A 9,928-nucleotide genomic window follows, 5' to 3' on the forward strand; every position below is an offset into this window, starting at 1 on the left:
AACTTATACAATGTATATCTCCATTCAATGATTCTTCACTCTCGATTCCCTTTCATAAACAAATATTCTTTCCTTTTTGGGGTAGACACATCACTTGATTGGTTTGATAAAATTTATGTGAAGGAGTTTGTCCGTATTAGACTAGTTTGTTCCGTTCTCTCAGTCACTTATTTCCATTTGTCGGATCTATTGAATTTTCAACCCTCATGGTCTTTTCATCCTTCATTTGTATCTTCTTAAATGTAGAATAATTAGGCAACAATTAGGGAAGGCTACTTCAAAAAGCTTGTGGAAAAATACACATAATAAGAGAGATTTATCTTGAAGCATCACTAGTTTATCATAGCTCTTAATAGTTCTTGTATTCAAATAGTTGTAACTATTTTTAGTTTGGTTTTATTTGGAATTCATCCTTAGATTCAGGAACTACTAAAAATTTTAATGAAAATTCATGGAAGTATATAAGTTTTTCATTAACCCTATTCAAGATCTTTCCTATTGTACATGGCCAAAAAGAGGCTTCTCTTTAGAAGCAAGAACAGGAAAACAATTTCTTCATTAGGGATTGAGGTCGTCTCTATTGGATAGAAAATCATCCCAACATGGACAAAAGCAATATCAATGAATTCAAAAGAATTTTGAGAAGTTACAAAGACTAATTCATTTTAATAGGAAAAACTTTTGTGATCCTACTCTAAGTTCAATGAATTGGAGCACCATTGTATCATGTAGCATGATGACATTATGAGTTTGTTGATTCAATAGAATCAAAGGATTGATTTATTGGAAGTTCATAACTTGGTTGGAAAGTTGGCATTGAATCTTCAAAAGGACAATGTCATTAGTCTCAAATAATTATGTAAAACATATTAGGCACACACTCAATGGAGGAGAGGCTTTCTTCTCTGAGGAGGACAAGATACGGTGTATTTTTTTTGTATCTAGAGGAATGAGCAACTAGGTGAGCCTTGTACTTGCATGACACGAGGTCGATTCCAACTACTACCATTGTAACCCGTAGGTGGAACCATGCCACCCGCAGCATGCAGCCCATAGGTAAACTTGGGGGATTTGAACCTAGAACCTCTTAGAACAAAAAAGTTCACTTTCACGATCATCGCTAATTGATCCACCCCGAGGAGAATGATAGGGTGTATACTTTTAATATTCAGATTATATGTTATTAAATTAAGTTTGATTTAATCTCTCCTTCTTATATATTCTCTAAAGATAATTTGTCCCCAAACTTCACATCTGTATAAGATAAAGAGAGAGATGCAAGTATTAAATATGAGTTTTTTTTTATTATCCCATAATTGAAGGTCTACTAATTATGCTTGTTTGCAATGTCCTGGTTGATTTTCATTTAATAAAAGATCCGTTACATTGACTTGAGTAGGTATAGTAAGAAAGTTGGTTCTTGGATTGGAATGGATAAGGAGGACCCGAGGAGGTGATATTGGAGGAAACTATGAAGATTTAAATACTTGGTAGGACACCAAGGCCACAAGAGAAATAGGGTTGAGAGTTGCAACAATATCATATAGTATTGGAGATGACTAATTGGGGAAACAAATGGCTTATGAGTAGCTTGCATTGGTGTTCTAAGTTTAATCCATGGGGATTTCAATGGCTACCAACTCGTCTAGAAGTGGTAACAACTACTACTATTGTTTTGAGTGGGTTTTAGCATCCTTGGGTTATGATTATAAATGGTTTTGTTCTATTATGACTTGGTTAGTTTTTTCACTTGTTATGTGTAGTGTTCCATAACCTATAGATCTCAAATGTAAAGTAGGTTGACAAGTACTATAAATGTAATAAATTAATTTTAGGAGATGAGTAAGATGATATATGTGAAATATACCCCTATTATGATAATCGGGGAGGTGTTGGCCACATAGTTTTGATCCATTTTGAGAAACCTCTTTGGATTTAGCTTTGGTTATGCACACCGCATATTGCTTGAGTTTAAGGGAGACATTGGGCTTTCATTTTTAGGCCTTTTAATCTTGTGATTTTTTCCCTTTCTACTCCCTCTTATGGTCTATTTCCATTCCCTTTAGTCACAATTACTTACAATATGGTCATCACATGCATTATAGTTGACATTGCTTTTATATTTAGAATATAGTTTTCTTTTATTTTAAGAGGGCGTTTGTAAACAAGATACACATCTTGCTCATATTGAGCTCTATAATGTGTCTATGCAATAATTATTTATTTATTTATTTATTTATTTTACCTTTAGTTGCTTTGTATTTTTTAAAGTTGATATAAAATAATGTCATTTCACATGAACATTGAAATATTTTATTCATGGCTCATATTTAGAATAAAATATTTTTATGACATTCCGTGAGTTGTGATGTCAACAAAAAATTAAATGAGCACAATGAAAGTGAGATTATTGATATTTATAATGTTTTTAATTAAAACTAATCAAATAGATATATCTATTTTTTCTTTTAATTATACCTTTGCATTTAAAAATATTTTATTTTTATTTTAAAAAGAACACGTGTTAACCCTAAGTTGAACACCGAAGAAATTACACCTCCTTCATGGTGAAGTGAAGAATGTGTCTCATCCAACAACAACTTTAAAAAACATTAACAAAAAAATTTCAAATTTATGAAAAATTAATATTCAAAATAATATTTCCTTTTCAAATTAATAATATTATAAATTTTAAAGTATAGAAATTATTTAAATAAATTTTATAAAATAATTATTAACCAAATTAAAATGTTAGCCACAATCAAATTTACAAATAATTCTACATTAATTTTAAATATTTTTCAATCACAATAATAATCGCTCCTTGAATAATAAAATTATAATAAACGTTCGGTGTGGCCATAGGTTTTAAGAAACACATATCCCTTGGTTTTCATAAGTAATATTATAATTTATATGAAGTTTTTTATGACGACACTCCACGCTCCCTGCATAATTCGAATCTTTATGGCTGAATGATCGCGCTGTGTCTTTATGGCTCGCACAGGGTGGGACCTGCGGCCCGCGGTGACGCTGAGCTTGAATTGAATTAGACGGTGCGAGGGCAATGAATGTCGATGAATGTCAACGTACTTCTAGATAATGAATTTCAACGTACGGAAACGGAGAAGTGGGCCCAACTGTCCACGTATGCCCTCGTAGTTTGAGGTTAGCCCAGAGGGGGGGCAATTCCTATTTCCACCTCCATAGCAAAGTTAATGCTATGGAGGGTACCTCTGTCAGAGTCTCACAGAGCCCGGCGACGGCATGGACCATACCTTTCCGGCTGCCCAGCAAAAAGCCCCTGGCGACTCTGCCCGCCGCCAACCTTGCAGTTCCCCTCACTTCGTATTGATGGCATCGTATTGATGAAGTATGGATCCGCCGAAGTATGGATCCGCCGCCAACCTTGCAGTTCCCCTCACATCATATTGATGGCATCAGGATTAATGCTGGACCGGAGAGCTCACCAACCTCCTCCGGCCTTCAAAGTCCTGGCAGAACATTATCTGCAGTTCAATTCGGCGAACAGAACAGAGCAGACCTGGAGCACCTGGCCACTGGTTATCGAGAGCAGCGGTTTGCAAGGTTAGTGCTGCTACATCTTCAGTAAATGGTGGATGCACTCGTTCTAGTTTTTAGCAAACGGAAGTTAATTAATTAATAGTCATTTTTAAAGACAGTTAAATTGTGTTCCAAAATATATACTGTAATGGAATTTATACTGTAAAACATATATTTTTGACTGCTTATTAAGTTAATCCGCCCTGTAAATCCTCTCTTGTATGTGATTTGTACCCTCAAAACAAATGGCGTTTCGGGCTCCACTTTATGTTTCATTTGAACTCTTCGCAGCTCGAAACAAGTGGTATTTCGGGAGTACCTTTCATGTTGATTCCCTGTAAACTGGTCAGCTCTAAATTAGGATGCTATTCCATTTCCATCACGTCAATAAAAGAAAGACCTGCATGACTGTCTTCTATCCAACAACAACAGAATATCTCCCCAGCTCGTAGCTACATTCCATCCGGTTTCCAGGTCGATGTCGCATATTTCCCTGTCATCTGGTTCAATCAGGCATTGTTGATAACATACCTGGAACTCTTAGGTGTTCTAACCAAAGCTCACATAGTCTCAGGGTCCATTTTCAGAATGACTACAAACTATATTAGGGTTTCCAGTGGAATGTAAGTATACATGTAACAAATACCCACAAATTTTGGTGAATAACCGGACGAGCTTCTGCTTTTTCTAGCAGGCAATGGAAACTTTCAAAATCATAAATTTTGCATCCTTTCAACTCAATTGTATGATTCATTAACGAGCCAACAGAAATGCGTGCACTCCACCATTTAATTGTACGCTAGAAATTCATGAACATTGTTCCTCCAATTGAAAGAATACCTGGGTGATATTCATCATCATGCAAATTTGTTATGAAAAATAAATACAAGATTCCGATGCTTAATGCTTCCAACAGTCTCTAACTCAGTTTCGAATTCCCGCAAACTTTGTGGATGGTGTGTGTATATATAGTCTTTTAATAGCAATTGTCTTACAATTCTTGAGAATACATTTATAAACTGTGCTCGTAGCCCCATAACCAATTATATATTTCTCATTCAAATTTTCTGTCAATCGCATTATGTCATCATACATGAGAAGGGCCATGTCCATGTGCAATATTACTAACCTTGGAGAACCTGGTCAAGACATCAAAGCATTTTTTAAACAAAGGACACATATTGATGTTGATATAATTCTTAAATCCATGATATGATCCAGAGAAATAATACCTTGACCCATTTTGTTCGCATCCCCTTTAGTAAATGGCTTAGGCTGATTTGAACGGTAGAGAGCTATAATGATCATACATACTAATAAAACTGAACCCAACGAGATGCAAACAATAGCTGGTGTTGAGACGGAAGCTGTCCATTTTCAAAATCAACTCAATACTCTTAAAAATATAATTTCACAGGAAATTTAATCACAAAACAAAACTAATCCATGGAATCTAAAATTTATTTCTGTTTTCACCTTTCGATTGTCTGGAGTATATCCCACAAAGTGATCCAATCCAATTGCCACAAAGATCTAAACATGTTATTATTATAGTGAATTTTGGATTTGGGTAAAAATCTCAAAAATTTTATTTTTGTAAATACAGTGTTTGTAAATACAGTGTTTGAATACTTGCTCGTCAACTCTCAACTACTTTTCTTGGAAAAGCCATTGAAGGAATTTGGCATACCGGTGTGGTAGTTTATGGGAAGGAGTATTACTTTGGGGGTGGTATTCAACACAGCCCTACAGGGCAAACTCCATATGGAAAACCATGGAAAGTGGTTGAGTTGGGTGTCACTCACGTCCCGATGGAAATGTTTGAAGAATTCCTGGAAGAAATAAGCCCTCGCTATACAGCTGAAACATATAGTTTGTTGCACCATAACTGTAACAACTTCAGCAATGAGGTTGCACAGTTTTTGGTTGGCTGCAACATCCCAGATTTCATCCTTAGGCTCCCACAAGAAGTGATGAACAGCCCAATGGGCCCTTTAATAATGCCAATGATAATGCAGTTTGAAGCTACTCTAAGAAATAAATTTAACACTGTCAAAAATTTGCAGTACACATAATTTTTATTTAGATTTACTAAAATCTCTGCAATTTTTTTCTTTCAAGAAATTCCAAAGAAAAAAACATAATCGTTAAACTAAAATCAGACTAAAATCAGTTGATGAAAGCACTTACAGACTTTGTCCTTGCCGGATGTGCAATAGTGACCACAAAAAAATAGATATGAATATTGATTTTTATTTTAATGTGTTTTTATGATGTTTTTAACAACATTGTTGTTTACATATTCATTTATAAGGAAGTAAGAAAATGGAGGAAATTAGACATGAATGGGAGGTAACTATCAAAGGCACCAAGCAAGTGTTCACTTGTCTTGTTGGTGGCTGTGCGGGGAATTTGAGTCGATCTAAGCTATCTGGCCTTAATCATCATCGCGCTACCACCCACAATCTCCCACCAATTCCTCCACGTCAAAGAGGTCGAGCAAGAGATGCAAAGGCTACATGGGCGGTCAAATCAACAAGTGCAGTTAAAAGGCAAAATGCCAAAATACAATATGACTTAGATGCAAGGCTATGTCGTGCACAACAACAAGCATATAAAAGATTTGTCAATGAAGAAATTCTTTTAGCTGTAAGTATTTATTAGTATTTATTTGTATATGATTTTTTATTAATATTGTCAACGAAGAAATTCTTTCAGCTGTAAGTATTTATTAGTATTTATCTGTATATGTTTTCTATTAATATTAATTTATTGTTGTGGACTAAATTCATTGAAACTTGTTTTCACAGTCAGTTGCTACATTTGATCAGCTTAATGACACTTCGAAGCAAAGGATTTGTGAAAAAATTCAACGTTGGGATCAGAGTCTACCTCGTAGACGCATGCAGACAATGAAGCGCATAGATATTGCTATAAAAGAGAAAGCAAGCACTGAGGTTCCCGATGATGTGGGGGAAGAAGGATCAGATGGGCACAGCCATATATTAAACTTTGATGAAACCTATCAGGACAATGACAACACAGTTGAGTCCATTTTTTTGCAGATATTAATTTTTTAGACATTTTAACATTAAATAATATTTATATTTATTATAATTGTATACTAATTTCTCATTGTTATTGATATGCATAGCCTAATCAACAAAATTCCCCAAATTCAAGCCACCAACCATTGCGACGCTCACCTAGATTTCAAGGTTTTCAAGGGGTTACTGGGCCTGTAAGTTTTTAATCCATATAACCTATTCCACCGAAAATATTAATATATAAATTGTTATGTTTTACCATAATGATGGGATTAAATTGTTATGTTTTACCATAATGATGGGATGAGAAATGGATGTTCTGTATTATATATCCTTATCTTTGATTTTTTTTTATTATGTGCGTGTGTGTTATTTCTTATTTATGGTGCAGGTGTTCCCTTTGGAACCATCACAATCAATGAAAACCCCTTGTAGAAGCCTTAAGAAGAATGGAAATGAAATGGTTCAAATGCTACAACCATCTTCATGTCCAATGTCACAATGCAAGGTAAGACTATATTTATTTATACTCTTATAATTTTATCATATTTTTACATTTAATTCTTTTTTATTCACATACTTATATCTATGTATAATCTAATGTTCAGAGTAATGAATATACATCTCCTAAAACACCTTTGCACATGTATGATGGTGGACATGATACTCAGCAAAAATCACATTCTCCTCAACCATTGCGGCATTCACCTAGACTTCAAGATAAATTAGGAGAGGTAAGTTATATACTACATATCTTAGCTCATAATAACATTGACGTATTCTTCTATGACTAGTTAATGCAATTTCTTTTCATATTCCTTACATGTTCACCATATTCTCATTATATCTATATAGATTTTGATATTTATTGATAGCTAGTCAATGAAATGTCTTTTCATATTCGTTACATGGTCAGCATATTTTCATTATATCTATGTGGATTTTGATATTTATTGATAATGTTTTAATTTCCACAGAAAACAAAAAAGATAAATGTTGATGCTATGGTTAAAAGGACCAAAATCACGCCAAAGGACTTGAAAGCTCGTGGGTTCAAGTCACGCAAACAATACATAGAGCATATATGCTCAACTAGCATTGCTCTCACTAAACCCACTAGGTTTGCTACTTTGAAGGCTAAACATTCCAGCAAGTTTAAATGACTTAGGCTACAATAATATAACTTTAGCCATTGTTTTATCTATAAAGGGGCTACAAGGACAGTTTCAATATATGTAATCTCTGTATTTTTTAGACTTTTTAATACATCATTTTTTTTTCCAAAAATTGTTTCCAGGTGCTAAGTATGTCTTTAAAATGCCAACATCTAATTTTAGTTACAACTTTAATGTACTAAAAAAAACCATTAATAAAATAATGAAAATTATCTCTGCGTTATTGTTATTTTCTCCTTGCATTTAATAGAACTACTTCAACCAAAAGAAAAAACAAAAAACAAAACCTAAAGTTTAGAGGATCATTAGTTGTGGGTTTGTTATCGAGGTAGGATTCTCCTTAAAACAAATAGTATCAATATCCCAAGGTTATAATGCGAGTTTTGTTCCAAAAATATCTCTTATCTTGGCCATAAAAACAAACAATATCAATGTCCAAGGTTATAACGGAAGTTTTGTTCCAAATAATCTTAATCTTAGCATCATTACATCATCGTTACAAATAAATTCAATTATTTAGAATTCATAATATTTGATAAGACTGAAACTATGCCCTAACTCACTTATAAATAATGATTAATTACGTTAAATATTAATTCTTTCCAAAAACTAAAATATAAGAATTACAATTAAAAGATGTTGTTATTAGTTGAGATATAGTTCCTACTTTAAATTTATTTTTAAATAATAAAGTGAAGGTATAAAAGTTATAATTTTTTTATAAAATGTTTATTTAGAAATTTTGTAAATTATTTATTTTTAATTAATAAAATATTTTTATAGAAAGTTTATTTAATTTTTTGTAAATTATATTTAAGCCATGGGTTGGAAAAAATATAATAATTACTTTTTAATTAATATAAAAATTAATATTTAAAATATTAATATTTAATAAATCTTATTTTATTATAAAACTAAACAAGTTTTTTTTGTTATTAAAATTATGGTAATGATTATGTATATTATATATATGGATAAGTATTATGAAAGTAAGAGGTTTCTTAAAATTATTTTTCACTTTATTCAAAGTCACTTTTTGCTCAAGCTAAAATGACATAATATTTAATGAAAAGTTTTGTCTTGATAAAGAAATATGAGGAAGAATAAAACTAAGATATTATAATGATCAGATGAACACGAATTTCTAAAATCAAAAGTCATTCCTTGTCTTAATTAGTGTGAAGAACTTGAATTTTACAAGAAAATTCTTCCAAGAGAATAAATGATGATTTAATCACAAAAGTTAATTCCACTTTAGAATAGAATACCAAAATCAAGGAAAGAGGGAAGAACCCTACAAGTGTATAACCCTTATAAGCCCCACAGACTCGTCGGAGTCCCTCCTTAGGCCCTAAGAAAAAGAGATAATTATAACCTGTGGAGAGAGTAATGAATGATGCTCTAATGGAGATGATGGTGAAGAACCACCCCATCATGGTAGTTTGGATGAATCCCATACCATGGTTACCTCATCAAGAAGTAATATAAGTTCTAGTAAGAAATAGTCAAAACAAGTAGAAGGGCTCACCGACATGAAAGTAAATATTATTGTAGTCCTCGATTGGGTAGCACTATGTCTAGTAGAAATTCAAAGAATAGTAGAATAATTAACTATATAGGAGCCAACCATTTTTGAAGAACAATTATTACTATGCATAATACTCATTATGATAAGGCTAGTATGAAGTTACAAATTGAGAAGGTGCATATTAGGAACAAGAAGGTGACAAAGAAATGAAAGTCGAAAGTAGATGTCTTAGGAGTTGGACCTACTAGACTTCTTAAATTACATATGGCTAAAAGGGACACGCTTACACATTTTGACATAGAGCAAGAAATTGAGAACATGTGATTAAAGAGGAAGATCAATGAACTTGAAGAAGCTCTCAGCCATAGACCTTCATTTATGCACCCTTTATCTATCCCAAACCTAGAACTTGTACCAACAGTCACGCTTAATACACTAAATAGAATTATGAATGCAATAAAACCATTGAATGGAATTAGGACTTAAGTCATAGACAATATCAATATGTGACTAATAGTTACTGAACACGCATGGGAGCTATTTCTAAATTTAAGAAAGCTCTCTCAAAGCTCTCTTCTTTTACAAATTATTTGCTAAAGGACTTGGAACATGAT

At 32.9% G+C, this 9,928-nt stretch overlaps 2 long non-coding RNA genes across 2 annotated transcripts; one reads left to right on the forward strand and one right to left on the reverse strand.

Annotated features, from left to right (window-relative positions):
* Positions 1–4,538: 4,538 nt before the first annotated feature.
* LOC149170868 (uncharacterized) lies at positions 4,539–5,099 on the reverse strand. The gene is made up of 3 exons (XR_016259508.1): positions 5,041–5,099; positions 4,797–4,931; positions 4,539–4,703 (listed from the first exon to the last, which is right to left on the reverse strand). It is a non-coding gene; the product is annotated as an uncharacterized LOC149170868 (long non-coding RNA).
* A 1,879-nt stretch (positions 5,100–6,978) lies between these two features.
* Positions 6,979–7,695, forward strand: LOC149170869 (uncharacterized). The gene is made up of 3 exons (XR_016259510.1): positions 6,979–7,119; positions 7,220–7,345; positions 7,589–7,695. It is a non-coding gene; the product is annotated as an uncharacterized LOC149170869 (long non-coding RNA).
* Positions 7,696–9,928: the final 2,233 nt, after the last annotated feature.

This window comes from Pinus tabuliformis, chromosome 4_2 (genome assembly GCF_031772625.1).
Source record: "Pinus tabuliformis cultivar Carrire ecotype Pingquan chromosome 4_2, CPIR1, whole genome shotgun sequence".
Lineage (NCBI taxonomy): Eukaryota > Viridiplantae > Streptophyta > Pinopsida > Pinales > Pinaceae > Pinus > Pinus tabuliformis.